The following is a 16,783-nucleotide window of genomic DNA, read 5'->3' on the forward strand; positions in this document are numbered from 1 at the left end:
TATTAGTTTGGGTATTTGATATCAAAAATTAAAATTGCAGTGTAAATGAAGCCTTTTCTTATGAGAAAGGTAGCTGGGTCCATTTTCCTGGTTGGTGAGGTAGGAGAGGCAGCACACGGTCTGCACCAAGTTTGATCCCAGCTCAGAACAACTGTAGCCTGTCTCTGCCTTCTGCCGACTGAGGACTGTCTACCCCTCTTGGCTCCCTGAGTGCTGGCTCTGAATCCTGACTGCACTGGAGTCTAATGGCCTTTCCCTGGGGAGGGAAAAAGATGAGTTTCCTCTTCAGCAGCCATTACTCTAATACATTTAAGTGAAAGAAGAACCTCCCTGAAGGAGTTCATTAGTACGAACACTTAAAACATGCAGAAGCGCTCTGGGAAGAGAGACTACTAGAGGAGCAATCATGTTGTCAGAGGAGAAAGACCTCATCCAACGGATGACAGTTAGCACTGTAGATTTCTTCAACCAGGTCAGAACTCTGCACTGAAGCAAGCTGTCTAGTCACAACTGCAGGTCCCAGATCCGAATATCGTTGGGAAGATGCTATTAATTTTAAGGCCCAGTCAAAGGTTCTACTCCAAAATACATCAACTGTTTGATGACTTGAGTTCAGGATTAATTGGTCATGAAACCCTTTTTCCTTCTTAAGATTGGTGTCCCATTTTCCCAAAACTTTTTATCTGTGGTAAGGACTATTCTAAAGCATTCGTTTAAGGTTTATGCCCATATTTCTTGACAGCACTTTGATTCTGTGATGCAAGAACAAGAAAAGGCCTGCCACAACACATCCTTTAAGTATTTTATTTGTTCTAAAGTTCGATTTCATTGATAGATGAGGGTTAGCCCCACTACAGGAATTCATTGAGAAGCTTAGGTTGAAAGATTTCTGTAACACAGTTGCCCTCTTGTTTCATCTACTGCTAGAGTTATCTCGTTGCCAGTCTGTTACAGACTGAGTTTTAAGTTGAATTATGTCTTCTCCAAAAAGTATATGTTGAAAAGTCCTAACTCCCAATACCTCAGAATGTGATTTGGAGATAGTGTCCTTGCAAATGTAATTAAGATGAGGTTAATCTTCATTACATCCAGTATGTCTAGTGTCATAAAAGGAAAATTTGGACACAGAGACATGCACACAGGGAGAGTGCCATGTGAACATGAAGGCAAGGATCAGAGTGAGTTTCAAAAAGGCCTAGAATGGATCCTCCGCCCCCCCCCCCCCCCAGTTCTTAGAAGGAGCCAACCCTGCCAATGCCTCATTTTGAACTTCTAGCCTCTAGAATTGTGAGATAATGTATTTCTTGTTTTTTTTTTTTTTAAAGATTTTATTTATTTATTCATGAGAGACACACAGAGAGAGGCAGAGACAGTCAGAGGGAGAAGCAGGCTTCCCGCAGGGAGCCCAATGCAGGACTCAATCCCAGGACTGCAGGACCACACCCTGAGCCAAAGGTAGATGTTCAAACACTGAGCCACCCAGGCGTCCCTATTTCTGTTTTTCTAAGCCACCTAGTTTGTGGTACTTTGTTATACTGGCAGCCCTAGCAAACTAATGTAACTGCTGATACAAACTGAGAAAATAGGATGCAAAAACACCCATTATCTGTGTCTAGTGATAAAATTGTTCCAATGGTAGACTGGCTTTAAAGCAAGATCTTACGAGCATACCTAACTTTGACATACTCTAAGATCTGTTGTTTTCACAAAGTCACACTTAATTGTAATATATGGTGACTAAGCTGCACTTTATTAGTTTAGCCATTGTTTCTTTTTTTAATATTTAATTTATTCATGAGAGACAGAGAGAGAGAGAGAGAGAGGCAGAGACACAGGCAGAGGGAGAAGCAGGCTCCATGCAGGGAGCCCGACGTGGAACTCGATCCCGGGACTCCGGGATCAAGCCCTGGGCTGAAGGTGGCGCTAAACCGCTCAGCCACCTGGGCTGCCCTAGCCATTGTTTCTTTGCTGAAGAAATTGACTGAGTCTATTTCAGGTGACAACCTAATAGATAATGAGAATATCTGTCAATAATTTATTAGCAAGCTTCTAAACCAAATTTCATAGCAACACAATCACATAATCAGAGAAGTTTCATTCCATTTGAATTTAGAAATTTAAGAAAAGACATTTTTAGGTGTTCTTAATATTTAGAACATTTGTATCATTTTATATTCTATTTTTTTAAGGTCCCATTTATTTATTCATGAGAGACACAGAGACAGAGACACAGGCAGAGGGAGAAGCAGGCTCCATACAGGGAGCCCAATGCGGGCCTCGATACTGGGACTCCAGGATCACACCCTGGGCCGAAGGCAAGCGCTAAACCGCTAAGCCACCCAGGGATCCCCTTGTATTCTATTTTATAGTCTATATAGCAGTGCTTTTATAGATTAAAATCTTGGGACGCCTGGGTGGCTCAATGGTTGAGCATCTGCCTTTGGCTCAGGACGTGATCCAGGAGTTCCGGGATCGAGGCAGGCATCAGCCTCCCTGCTTCTCCTCGCTCTGCCTATGTTTCTGCCCCTCTGTGTCTCTAATGAATAAATTAATAAAATATTTTTAAAAAATCTTTCTGTTTATGTGTCAATATTTTAAAAAACATGATTTTTATTTTAATCAATAATGGCATATGTGGTATAGGAGCAACCAAATTTTCTTTTCTAAAATTCCTTTTCATCTTTTAATCTTTGTTTGACATTTTGTCAGCATATAAATCTATCTAAATTGTTAGGAGAGTGTATGTGTATATATCAGAAATAATATCTTTTAAGGCTTCTACAGATAATCTTACAGATTTTTTTTAAGTTTATTTTTTTTAATCATCTCTACACCCAACATGGGGCTTGAACTCAGACCTGGAAGTCAAGAGTCACATGCTCTTCTGACTGTGCCAGTCAGGTGCCCATATAGATTTTTATTGTGAAATGCATTACTCAAATTAATTTTAACATGTGAAGATTTTGGTTAAAAAAAATATATTTGAAAAAAAATATATATATATATTCGAAAATATTATCACAAACATAGCTCTCAAAGCCACTATTTTTATTCGTGTTGTAGCATGGGAGTCCACCAACTTTATCCCAATAAAAGTAAGTTAAGGGAAACCACAGTGAAAACCATGAAGGTATACAAAATTTATAGAACAGCTAAACGTACAATGGGCTACCTATTCTTTAATATATGTATTTATAAAATGCGAATGAGTAAAATATCTTCCTTCATGTTGCTGATATTAAAGAACTAGATTGAGCCCTCAGAGAAGTGTTCTTCAGTTTGACAATTCTTGTATCAATGCTCAAACTTATTTTATTTCTGTTGGTATGAAAAGGATCTTCCCCATTAATAAGAAAAAAACATTTTTCATTTGGGTCCTAGGACTTAGTAAACTCCAGCTGACTGTTTTGACTGTAGTAAGGCACAAGGGCAGCCCCGGTGGCGCAGCGGTTTAGCGCCACCTGCAGCCGAGAACGTGATCCTGGAGACCCGGGATCGAGTCCCACATCGAGTCCCACATCGGGCTCCCTGCATGGTGCCTGCTTCTCCCTCTGCCTGTGTCTCAGCCTCTCTCTCTAGCTGTATCTCTATGAATAAATAAATTTTAAAAAAACTTTAAAAAAAAAAAAGTAAGGCACAGCAAATATACTGGAAGATTTGCCAGACAGAAAAAGCTTTACATTCACCTACGTTCTATATTTTAGAGCTATGATTTTTATAGTCACTTGCTGACTTCCTTGATAAAGGGTGATTTTGATAAAGATGAGATTTGATAGTATTTTTTCATTTATTTTTATTACCCACTACACTATAAAAATATTCAATTTTAATAAATTCTTTTAAAATTTTAAATAAATTCTTAAATACATATGGGCTTTAAAAAAATCATCTAACTGAGGCTGAAAACATCTATCATTATTTGTAAATTTAAAGAGCGGGATATGGGAGCACTGGGTAGCTCAGTGATTGAGTGCCTTCTTCTCAGGTCGTGATCCCAGGGTCCTGGGATCAAGTCCTGCAAAGGGCTCCCCATAGGGAGTATGCTTCTCCCTCTGCCTGTGTCTCTGCTTCTCTCTGTGTCTCTCATGAATAAATAAATAAAATCTTTAAAAAAATAAAAATAAAAAATATAGAGTGGGATATGTACTTGTGAAAAAAGAGAAAAGCCCAACATGAAACATTCCACAATTAATGTTTAAGCTAATCCAAAATTCTATGTCAGCCAGTCTGTGGAGTTACAATGAGCATTTGTAAACAAGAAAGCTGGTTTTTAAATACTGCCTAGAAGGTTACCACCTCTCAGCTTTATCTGTTTCTTTTTTTAAAAATTAGTAAAGTTTGGTATAATTTTTCTTTTTTTATTAAGTTCCAATTTTTATTATAAATTTTATTATTTGTTAATTATTTTTAAGTTTTTACTTATTTTTTTAAAGAGTTTACTTTTAAGTAATCTCTACATCTAACATGGAGCTCGAACTCACAACCCTGATATTAAGAGTCATAGTCTCCACTCACTGAGCCCGCGAGGTGCCCCTAAGTTTTTATTCAAATTCTAGTTAGTTGGGGTGCCTGGGTGACACAGTTGATTAAGGATCTGACTCTTGGTTTTGGCTCAGGTTGTGATCTCAGGGTTATGAGATTGAGCCCAGCAACGAGCCTCATGTCAAGCCCTGCGTTGGGCTCTGGGCTGAGTGTGGAGTCTGCTTGGGATTTGCTCTTCTCCCTCTGCTCGTCCCACTCATGCTTGCTCTCCATCTCTCTCTTTCAAACAAACAAATAAATAAATCTTTTTTTTTTTTTAAATAAATCTTTTTAAAAAAAATTCCATGGGCAGCCCAGGTGGCTCAGCGGTTTAGCACCACCTTCAGCCCAGGGTGTGATCCTGGAGACACAGGATCAAGTCCCACGTTGGGCTCCCTGCATGGAGCCTGCTTCTCCCTCTGCCTGCGTCTGTGCCTCTCATGAATAAATAAAATCTATAAATAAATAAATAAATAAATATTTTAAAAAATTCCAGTTAGTGTTATAGTAGTGCCTCTCAACTTTAAATTAAATTTAAATTAAGTTAAATTAAACCTTGTTAGATTTTTTTTAATTTCAGAAGGAATTAACTTCCATTATTCAACTATGTTTCATTTTCATCTTCATTTCTAATATTTCTAGTATCCTCAAACAAAAGGGTCTTCACTTTTCTCTATTCATTTTCAGCAGTAGAAATCCTCCCTTTCCTCATGACTAGGCTTTAAATCAAATATCATCATACCCCAAAGACAGATTACTAATTAGACACAAATCACAAGTTTGTTGGTAACTTGAAACACATAATGTGGCCTTTAATTTTTAAAAAGTACTTTATCACTAGGTGCACCTAAACATTAATGTTAACATTACTTATTGACATTCAAGGCCCGGGAGAATGGGAGGGGATGAGAATGGAAGAGGATGGCATCTTGACATAGCCAAAGAGCCAATCTTGATGAGTCAGAAGAAATCAGTCTGTCATGGGCAACTTGTTCCAAAAGCCACCCTCCCCTTCTGCCTCCAAATCAGAAATCCTAAGTTCTCAATGTCTGTGATCTTTCCTCCTTATACCTGATCACAGTCAAGGGGTGTGCTTGCTTTTTTGTGCAGTTAAACATGGTACCTTCATCTTCAGTCCTTTAAAAAAAAAAAAAAAGGAAACAACTTTTGGACAATGACTCTATTATAAATGTTTATCTAAATATTACCAAAAAAATGTTTATCCAAATATTTAAAATTTTGTGTGCTACAGAGTTTATATTGGTAGCCAGATGTAACTTCTTCTTCAGATTGTGAATAAATCTGATGATTTTACAGGGCTGCTAGTTAACAGAGTGTTTCCTCTTAGGCTTGTAGAGTCCTAGCTCCAGTAGTTGCTTGTTACTTTACAAATGTTCATCTATGCTCACCATGACTTTGGTGACAACAAAAGGAAAGTTTTTCTAGTATTGCAGAGGCCACAAGAACAATTCTAGTGGTGATTTTTCAGTTTGCCATACTTTGTCAAGTTTTCCTTATTATTCTGTTGGCCTGAGTGGTGAGGTTAAAGCAGAAGTGGACCTTCTTTAAACATAACATCACTACCTCATGAGCAGAAAAAAATCAGGCCCAAAGAGTGTAAGTCCTAGAAATTTGTTTCTAAGTAGATTCAGTCATGGTACTGGTGCCCCTGCCTAGAACCCTAGCCACCTGAGAAGCACTGGTCTTGACACTGCTAAATTAATTAAATGAGGTGGCTTTCATGTTGTAGCGGCCTATATAAGCAAATTAATCTAAGCATGCAAATGCCTCAAGATTATGAAATCAAAACCTAAGGACAGCCAAGCACAAATAGCCAACACAGCCTTAAGCCAGTCAAATAATTTCTTTGCTTCTGCACTTTTCTCTATGCAGTCTTTCTCCTGGCGCCTATTGCAGAATACTCCTAGCCACTTTTCATTTGGCACTGCTAGATGCAAATTGATTTTTTGCTCAAATAAACTCTGATAATTTGTAATGTGCATCATCTTCTCTTTTAACAACACCAAACACTGAGCGCCTTCAGACAGTGGCATTATTTCCACCCTGAACATTCAATTCAATGAGTGGGTGTGATTTTTGCTACTGTAGAATTCTGGCAAAAGGGAAAATAATAATCTTACATTCTCAATCTTACTGTGTTTTGCATTAGATTTTGTATTTTGTTCTTTTTTAAAAAAGATTTTATTTGTTTATTCATGGGAGACACAGAGAGAGGTAGAGACACAGGCAGAGGGGAGAAGCTGGCTCCCTGTGGGGAGGCCAATGTGGGACTTGATCCCAGGACCCTGGGATCACGACCTGAGCCAAAGGCAGATGCTCAACCACTGAGCCACCCAGGTGCCCCTGCGTTCGATTTTGATGTAACAGGCTGTGGTAGTGATAATTTTATTGAAACACCTGCACTGAAATTCACTTAGATTTATTTCTCATCAGATTCTATTCCAAATAAGAATTCTGCAAATCCAAGTGGATTACCAGTGTGTTACACACTTGTTATAGAATAACATTACACTGGGGATCTCTGGGTGGCTCAGAGGTTTGGCACCTGCCTTCAGCCCAGGGTGTGATCCTGGAGTCCCAGGATTGAGTCCCACATCGGGCTCCTTGCATGGGGCCTGCTTCTCCCTCTGCCTGTGTCTCTGCCTCTCTTTTTCTCTGGGTCTCTCATGAATAAATAAATAAAATATTTTTAAAAATAGAATAACATTACATATTTGGTCTACATCAAAAATAGTAAGCCTTGTTTGCCATCTAAAATATTTTAAAATGTTCTTTACATTAAAAATTTATGTTTGGGATCCCTGGGTGGCGCAGTGGTTTAGCGCCTGCCTTTGGCCCAGGGCGCGATCCTGGAGACCCGGAATCGAATCCCACGTCAGGCTCCCGGTGCATGGAGCCTGCTTCTCCCTCTGCCTGTGTCTCTGCCTCTCTCTCTCTCTGTGACTATCATAAATAAATAAAAATTAAAAAAAAAAAAAAAAAAAAAAAAAAATTTATGTTTTATTTGTAAACCTTTAGAAGCTTTGTCTATTTTTCTAAGTTAAGTGCACTTTAAAAAGTGGTATGTACTTGTGTAACTTCATCAGAATAAAATACATTATAAGAAAAAAATTTAAAAAAAAAAAGAAAAGAAAAAGATTTGCAATATAGGATTGTTGAGAACAGGGCTATTACTGTTTTGCTAATGTGTGTGCTCCCCACATAATAATAAACATTTGCTGAAAAAAAGGAGTGAGTCTCTCTCAGATAATTTAGTGACTTGCAAAAAAAAAAAAAAAAAATAGTAACTTACTGTTGGCCACTGAAGGGAAACAGAATTTACCACCTCAAAAATATGCTTCTTTGGCATAAGGATTATTTGGGGCTGATTAATTTTGAAAAACTTCGGACACAAGAAAAACTGAAAACAGTAGAAGTTACCTTTTTGTGAGGGAAACTTCCTTTTATAAGGAGAATCTCCATTTTTTTTTAATAGTTTAATGTATTTTTTTTTAATTTTTTTTTTTTATTCATGATAGTCACACATAGAGATCGAGAGAGAGAGAGGCAGAGACACAGGCGGAGGGAGAAGCAGGCTCCATGCACCGGGAGCCCAACGTGGGATTCGATCCCAGGTCTCCAGGATCACGCCCTGGGCCAAAGGCAGGCGCCAAACCGCTGTGCCACCCAGGGATCCCTAGTTTAATGTATTTTAATAGCAAACTTACAGGAACAGCACAGAAGACAGACAACATTAAAAACATGTACTTGCATGTAGGACAACTCAGAAAAGTATAGTGAATGGATGAAATCTACTATATGATAAAAATGCTACAAACACCATTTAGTTGCCATCAATAAGAAATTTACATCTTGGGCAGCCCCAGTGGCGCAGCGGTTTGGCGCCGCCTGCAGCCCGGGGTGTGATCCTGGCGGCCCCGGGATCAAGTCCCACATCGGGCTCCCTGCATGGAGCCTGCTTCTCCCTCTGCCTGTGTCTCTGCCTCTCAGTCTCTCTCACTTTCTCTGAATTAAATCTTAAAAAGAAAAGAAAAGAAAAGAAAAGAAAGAAAGAAAAAGAAAGAAAGAAATTTACTTGTTTTAAAAAAATCCAAATGCTGGCATTGTCCAGAAAAATTTAACAGGTTTATTTATAATTGTTATGAAGTTGAACTGCTGAAACGGGTTCACTGAAACATTTTGACTTGCATTAATGCTTTATGTCCCCGCATTTATATTAAAAATTCACGCACAAATGAAAATGGAAAAACTGCCAATACCTGATGTCTGTCCCCTATTTTTCCACTTGCAATCATATACTTAGGTACCTTTTGATCCCATGGGGGGAAAAAAAATCTAACGTTCGGAGAACTACCAATAACAGGAAGAAGAGAAAAAAATTTTTTTTTTTTTTTTAAGAATGAAATATTTTCCATCATAGTGAATTCTTAAGCATGTTCTCCACCTATGCAGCGTGATGGCTGGATGTCTTTTGGCATAATTGTGACACGTTTGGCATGGATAGCACATAGGCTGTTTTCTTCAAAGAGGCCCACCGGATAGGCCTCACTTGCCTCCATTTTACCTGCAAAGCATCGATAGCTGCACTCTGGAAGCGCAGATCTGTTTTGAAGTCCTGAGCAATTTCTCGCACCAGACGCTGGAAAGGAAGCTTGCAGATCAGTTCAGTGGACTTCTGATAACGTCTAATTTCACGGAGTGCCACAGTACCAGGCCTGTAACGATGAGGTTTCTTCACCCCTCCAGTAGAGGGCGCACTCTTGCGAGCGGCTTTTGTAGCCAGTTGCTTCCTCTGTGCTTTACCACCTGTCGATTTGCGGGCAGTTTGCTTTGTAGGAGCCATGGTACAGAGACCCCCTTACTTACCCCCCTTCTCCTTCGGCTGGAGCTTGGCGCTGTTGGCAAGTGACTGCGAACACAATTCGAATCTCCATTTGTTAAGGGTGTTCTCTTCTCTGTATTGCTAGAAGAGGATGACTCTGAATCTAGGAATCTGTCAGTGGAGAAGGCTAAGACCTATATCTGCATAACAATGTTACCTGTGTTTACTGTGCTTTTCCTGGTGACCTCCCTTAACTGGCTCCCCCATTCCCCAACATCTTTTGTCTTTAGCTGGAGATAGTATTTAAGGTGGTGGCTCTGGCCATTTCAGGGAGTTACTCAGTTTTCCTGGGTCTCTTCCAGGTATACAGGAGGTATACGTGTTACTAAACTTCTGTTTTTCTTCTATTGATCTTTTATTATGGGGGATCTCAGGCAAGAACATAGAAGGGTAGAGGGAAAATTATTTTCCTTGACTGTATCACTCAGCTTTGGGAAATCTTGCTTTAAGAACCATTAACTTTTGGATACTCTTTTTTTTTTAAGATTTTATTTAAGAGAGAGAGAGAGAGAGTGAGCACTTGAGCATGAGGGGGAAGTTAGAAGGGCAGAAGGGGAGGAGGTGGGAGAGGGACAAGCAGACTTAGCCCTGAGCACAGAGCCCGACTTGGGGCTTGATCTCACCACCCTGAAATCAAGACCTCAGCCAAAATCAAGAGTTGGATGTTGAATGGAGTGAGCCACCCAGGTGTCACTTGGATCCCCTGTTTATATATCACACTGGGTCTGCTAAATATATAGAGCTGGGTCAGCCATCTTATAAGGATTCAAAAAGGAGAAAAAAGGTCAAATCAGCACATACCAGTTCTGATATTGTCAAGTTTCTGAATCAAAGTCAGCAGGCACATATATATTCAGACTTTATGTTATGAGAGAAAAATAAACATCTTTAAGTCATTGTAAGATGGTTCACAGCACTCCCGATGGACTCTTTCCCACGTAAGAGCCACAGCCTTTGTTCAGCTGCTCAAAAGGATAGTAGGAGTCTAGAAAACTAGTTTTGAACAACCATACATACCAGAGGTTTTAGGTGGCCAGGAATATATTCTGTTTCACATGGCGGTTGAGGAACTCGAGGGCTTTTTGCTCTGTGCTTCTACGATCAGGAGGCAGAGAGGGGGAAGGCAGACACAGGGATATTTTAGAGCAGTGCAGTCATTGGGAAAATCATTTAATTTCACTTGCTGCCAACCTCAGATAAAAGGCATATATGCACAATCACCTAAGCCAGGAGTACTACTTAATATTTTTTTCTAACTTTAAATATTACCACTTATTATTATTGGTGGTGACCTCTGCATATTTGTATGAAAACACACAATGAAATATATTACTGGGATATTAAGTAACATTTTCTTATAAGGGACTTTAAATAAATTTAACATTTTAGTTTATCAATTATGTTATTTCTCTTCAGTTTTCAAGTATGATTAATCAAAACAATAATTTGTGATTTGTGATCATTATTTTTATTAATAGCAAAATTCTTAAAGTATTGAGAAAAATGATTTCCCACAAAATAAATTTATTTAACTAATTTAAATGATTTCCCATGTTATATTAGGAAAAATAAAAAGAGGTAGAAAATAACTGAGGTTTTTAACATGAGCAACTCAGAGGATGAGTTCATATAATTAGAACTACCATAATAATTATGGAATATTATTGACAAAAAGGACTGCAATGATTTCCTCCCACTGTCCATGCCTTTGAGCATTTCCCTCTCACAGTATTTTTGTGCTTGCCTATGTGACTTGCCTTGGTTAATAGGACTATAGCAAATATGACATAAACAGAGACTTGAAAATTGCTTGTTCTCTTTTGCTGCTCTTGGGAACCCTATAATCACCACCATTGAACAAGCCCAAGTGTTCCTGGGGCTAGCTGGATGATGAGAGGCACATGGCCAACTCATCCCCTGCCTCACCTGATGTAAAGCCAACAACCAGACAAATGAATGAGACCTTCTAGTACTAACCAGAGAAAGTAAAGTTTAAGCTAAATCTGAGGAATGATAGCAGTAGCCTGCAGTTTCTTTGTGTCATGCAGTACCCAGTATCAAGCCAGGGCCTGTCAAAATGTGTATGCTGTGTCAGGCAACTAGTAGAGACCTTTCCTCAGGAAGATAATAGTTATAATTCCTGTACTACAAGGTTCTGGATCAGTCAGTTGAGCATCTGACCCTTGATTTCTGCAAGTCATGGTCTCGGGGCCCTGAGATTGAGCCCCACATCCAGCTTCTCACTCTGTGTTTGGCTGGGAGTTAGCTTGGAATTCTCTCTTTGCTCCCCCCCCCCCCCCGTAAAATAAATAAATAAATCGTTTAAAAATAAATAAATAAAAGGTTCTGGGTAGATAACCTTTGGTCAAGTGGTCAGCTGGCACACAAAGTAATGTGTGCCATACTCCTGTGATAAACTGTATTTGGGTTTTGAATCTGTAGTAAGATGATAGTCCAAAATTAACTTAAAATTGAGGTATTATATTTATTCTTTAATAATAACATGGGCCCATGCTATAAAGAGTTAAACTTTAATTATGTGTGAATCTGAACAATTCTTTTTTCACAAACAATGAGCATGCAAAGGTCTATAAGTCAGGAGCACTCTTAAAATTAATAGCTTCAGATAATAGCTCCAGATAATAGCTTCAGTGTTGTCAATTAGGTGGTTCCAAGTTTCTCTTAACTTTTAAAATCTTGGGAAAAAAAGCCCCAAGTGAAGGAGTCCTATAATTGGCAATATCTTAACACCTTTATTTATATCTCAAGATACCGAGTTGATACTGCAGATGTGAATAATTCCAAACAATACATGATTAACCTAACTTCCATACCTGTAAACTGGGAAAGGGAAGAGAAACTGATGTGGGATCATCATAACGTCATCAACTATTGAGTCTTTTAATAAACGTTACAAATGGCAGGCAGCCCCTGTGGCGCAGCGGTTTAGTGCCACCTGCAGTCTGGGGTGTGATCCTGGAGGCCCCGGATCGAGTCCCACGTCGGGTTCCCTGCATGGAGCCTGCTTCTCCCTCTGCCTGGGTCTCTGCCTCTCTCTCTCTCTGTGTGTGTGTCTCTATGAATAAATAAATAAATAAAAATCTTAAAAAAAAAGAAGTTACAAATGGCTTGAAATATATGTGTGATACAAGAACACTAAGAAAAATACTGTCATCTCACTCCACTTCATCATCACATGCTTAACAAATCCCCTTTTTGTTTTTACATGGCCTTATTTATTCTAAATAGCCTCTTCTATGTTATCAAAAGTTTTTTTGTTGGTTTGTTTTTACTTTTGTCCTTTTTGCAAACCTTTCTGCTATTTCCCGCCATATGTGACTAGTTGGACTATAATTTCTAGGAGGTCATCAGTAATAACTCCTTGGTATAATTTTCACATTCATCTGTGAATTCAACCATAACAAGTATTTTTAACTTTTATTTAATAAAATCACCACTTGACTTTCCTATCTTGTACCTCCTTTTTATTTTATTTTTCCCCTACTCCCTCACCCCCTTTTTAATCTTCACTCCATTTTAAATCCTTGCTGTTAGCTCCATGGTTGGGACATGCCAGATTAATAACTTTATAATCTTATTGGAGGGGATTGTGATTAATTTTGGTAGTTTGTATAATGGAGTTCCACCATTTTTATTTCCTCTTCTCTATATTTAATTTAGTTAGAGCATAAAGCTGTTGAAGGATTTTTCTTTCTTTCTCTCTTCCTTTGCCTCTGCAGCACTTAATACAATAATATGACTCCAGTAGGGGCTTAATAAATAGCTGTTGAGTAGTCAGATTTACTTCTTAATCCTAGTGATGTGTCTGGGCGCCTGAGTGACTCTGTTGGTTAAGCATCTGACTTCAGCTCAGATCGATCTCCAGATCCTGGGATGGAGACCATGTCGGGGCTCTGCACTCAACAGGGACTCTGTTTCTACCTCTCCTTCTGCCCCCCATCCCCTGCTCATGTTCTCTTTCTTTCTCAAATAAATAAATAAAATCTTTTCAAAAATCTTACTGATGTGTCCACATCCCTTCTTTTCCCTGACTTCTCAGTTCTCAATAAGTGTGGGTGACGAATATGACTGTATATATATATTCATAATCTGCAAGGAGATTTGTATAGGGGTGCTTTAGTTTCTATGTATTTTGTATCTATATATTACTGGCTGTAATTCCACAACTAGCAGATACTCCCTTAGAGATCCAGGCAGTATACCTTCCTCTTGCCATTTCTCATGCTCTTTCTGTGAATCCCCATCCCCTCCAGGGATGACTAACTGACTAACATGTGTAGTCTTATCTGAGTCCATTTTACAAATGGTAAGAGATTTGTTGCTTTAGTGATGTGTGTAAATCAGTTCAGAACACATTCAAAACTGTGCCCAGGGGGTCACTGGGTGGCTCAGTCAGTTAAGTGTTCAACTCTTGATTTTGACTCAGGTCATAATCTCAGGGTCCTGACATTGAGCCCCACATCAGGCTCTGTGCTGAGCTTGGAGCCTGCTTGAGATTCTCTCTCTCTCTCTCTCTTTCTCTCTTTCTCTCTCCCTCTCTGCCCCTACCCCTGCTTATACTCTGTCTTTCTCTCTCTCTCAAACAAACAAAAAACAAAAAACCCAAAACTGTGCCCAAATAATCAATGGAAAGGGTTAGCAAGGAAGAAAGCAAGCCTAGAAGGCATGAAATGCTTTTTTTTTATTTTCTTCATTCCTTTTATAAATATATTTTTAAAATTTCACTTGAGACTTCTGTTTCCCTGATTTATTTGGAAGTGTGGTATTTAAATTTCCAAATGTAGGGCACCCCAGGTGGCTCAGCGGTTTAGCGCCTGCCTGCCTTCAGCCCCAGGGCGTGATCCTGGAGGCCCAGGATCGGTCCTGCATCAGGCTCCCTGCGTGAAGCCTGCTTCACCCTCTGCCTGTGTCTCTGCCTCTCTCTCTTTCTCTCTCTCTCTCTCTCTCTGTGTCTCTCATGAATAAATAAAATCTTTAAAAAAATTTTTTTTAATTCCAAATGTAATAAATAAATAAATAAATAAATAAATTTCCAAATGTTTGGAGATTTTCCTGTTAACTTCCTCTTAATAATTTCTTCTTTTAAAAGATTTTATTTATTTATTCATGAGACACACACACACACACACACACACACACACACACACACAGAGAGGCTGAGACACAGGCAGAGGGAGAAGCAGGCTCCATGCAGGAGCCCGATGCAGGACTCAATCCTGGGTCTCCAGGATCGTGCTCTGGGCTGAAGGCAGGTGCTAAACCACTGAGCCACCCAGGGATCCCCTCTCTTAATAATTTCCAGTTTAATTCCATTACAGAGATTTCAGGTGTTTTAAATGTGCTAATGTCTTATTTATGACCCAAGATACGATCTATCTTAGTGAATATTCCTTGTGTACCTGAAGAGAATGTATATTCTGTTGTTGTTGGATAGAATGTTTTATAGATGTCAGGTGGATCTCACTGGTTGTTGATGATATTCAATCTTTCATATACTTGCTGATTCTTTATCTAGTGGTTTATCAATTACTGAAAGAGAGGTGTTGAAATCCTCAACTATAATTGTGATTTTTCTCGGGATCCCTGGGTGGCACAGCGGTTTGGTGCCTGCCTTTGGCCCAGGGCGCGATCCTGGAGACCCGGGATCGAATCCCACGTTGGGCTCCCTGGTGCATGGAGCCTGCTTCTCCCTCTGCCTGTGTCTCTGCCTCTCTCTCTCTCTGTGACCATCGTAAATAAATACAAATTTTAAAAAAAAATTTATAATTGTGATTTTTCTCTATTTCTCTTGCAGTTATATCAGTTTTTATGTATTTTATAGCCCTGGTGTTTGGTGTATACATATATGTAGGATTGCTACATTTGTGGTAGACTGATCCTTTTATCATTATATGATATCCTACTTCATCCCTGGTGATTTTCTTTCCTCTGAAGTCTACTTTATCTGGCATTAGTATAGTCAGTCCTGCTTTCTTTTGATTAGTGTTTGTATGATATATCATTTTCCACCTTTCTAGTTTAACTGATTTATATGATTATATTTGAAGTGAATTTCTTGTAGACAGTGTATATTTAGGTTTCTGAGAGTTTTAATTATTGTTCTTTATTCTATTCATATTTCCTGTTCATAATCTCTCACACTCCTATTTTTGCATTATACGTTTTGTCCAATGATATAGCAGTTATCATACATTGTCTTATGTGTTTGAATTTGATTAGAGAGACAGACTCTTACATCTTTGAATCCCCTGTATACAAGAGAGGTAAATTTTGGTGATTTGAATTCAGTTTAGTACATTTTTCAATGAGCTACTGTCTATTACCTTTTAATGGTAAACTTCAAGTTTAAACTCCATTAAGGAAATGAGATTTTACATTTTAAATAGTCTCATCCTTAGTTTACTTGAAGAAGGCATATTGATATTTGGTTGCTATGTAAAATGTAAAAATGTTTATGTAATAGATTTATTTATTTATTTTTAATGTAATAGATTTAGAATTTAATTCTGTCAAAAGATATCTTCTATCAGAGGCATATTCTGGAAATCTAGAACCTGGGGATTTAAATTTAAAAAAATACAACTAGAATATATCTGACATGAGAACTACTTGGGTGGATTAATGTAAGATATTAGATGACAAAGAAGTGTGGTTGGAGGGGTGCACCTGGGTGGCTCAGTCAATTAAGTGCCTGCCTTCAGCTCAGGTCATGATCTGGGGTCCTGGGATCAAGCCTTGTGTTGGGCTCCCTGCTCAGCAGGGAATCTACTTGTTCCTCTGTCTCTTGCCCTGCCTGCCCTCAACACTCTTGCTTGCTCACTCTCTCTTGTACTCTTTCTCTCAAATAAATAAATAAAATCTTAAAAAAGAAAAAGAAAAAAGAAGTGTGGTTGGAGAGATGGGAAGAAGCAAGCGAAAACTACTTTCATGCCCATCCTCTGTAACATCGAATATTGTTATTCCCTAATTTAATGTTAATGGTAACATTGCCCCTCACATATAAGTAGCAAAATATAGGGATTTCTGGTGTCATGCAAACAAAACAATATAATAGCCTCACTGATCAGAATTAATAATAATAATTTTCATGAATTATTATGTGGTAAAGTAGCAAGTGCCTGCCTCATATAACGGCATTCTATTTAAAACATTTAAAAAATATTATGAAGGACATTCAAAACAAGCTAAGCCTTGTAGGACCTCCAGTTTAGTTATTTAACCTGGGAAAGAACATTAGTGTGTCTTTATCATGTTCAAGTTTCCTTTTAGCTCACATTTAACTTTCACATTTTGAAGTCATATGGAATCCCTGTATATCAAGTCATCACACAGGAGGAT

The 16,783-nt window shown here is 38.6% G+C and overlaps 1 protein-coding gene and 2 pseudogenes across 1 annotated transcript in view; 2 read left to right on the plus strand and 1 right to left on the minus strand.

The window, feature by feature from the left end:
• The window catches only part of PRRG1 (proline rich and Gla domain 1), a 280,802-nt gene that overhangs the window by 68,779 nt on the left and 195,240 nt on the right, over positions 1 to 16,783 (plus strand). The gene's annotated exons all lie outside the window — the stretch shown is intronic.
• Positions 273 to 959, plus strand: LOC112651804 (MOB kinase activator 1A-like; annotated as a pseudogene).
• Positions 8,955 to 9,431, minus strand: LOC112655026 (histone H3.3A-like; annotated as a pseudogene).

This window comes from Canis lupus, chromosome X (assembly GCF_003254725.2).
Source record: "Canis lupus dingo isolate Sandy chromosome X, ASM325472v2, whole genome shotgun sequence".
NCBI lineage: Eukaryota > Metazoa > Chordata > Mammalia > Carnivora > Canidae > Canis > Canis lupus.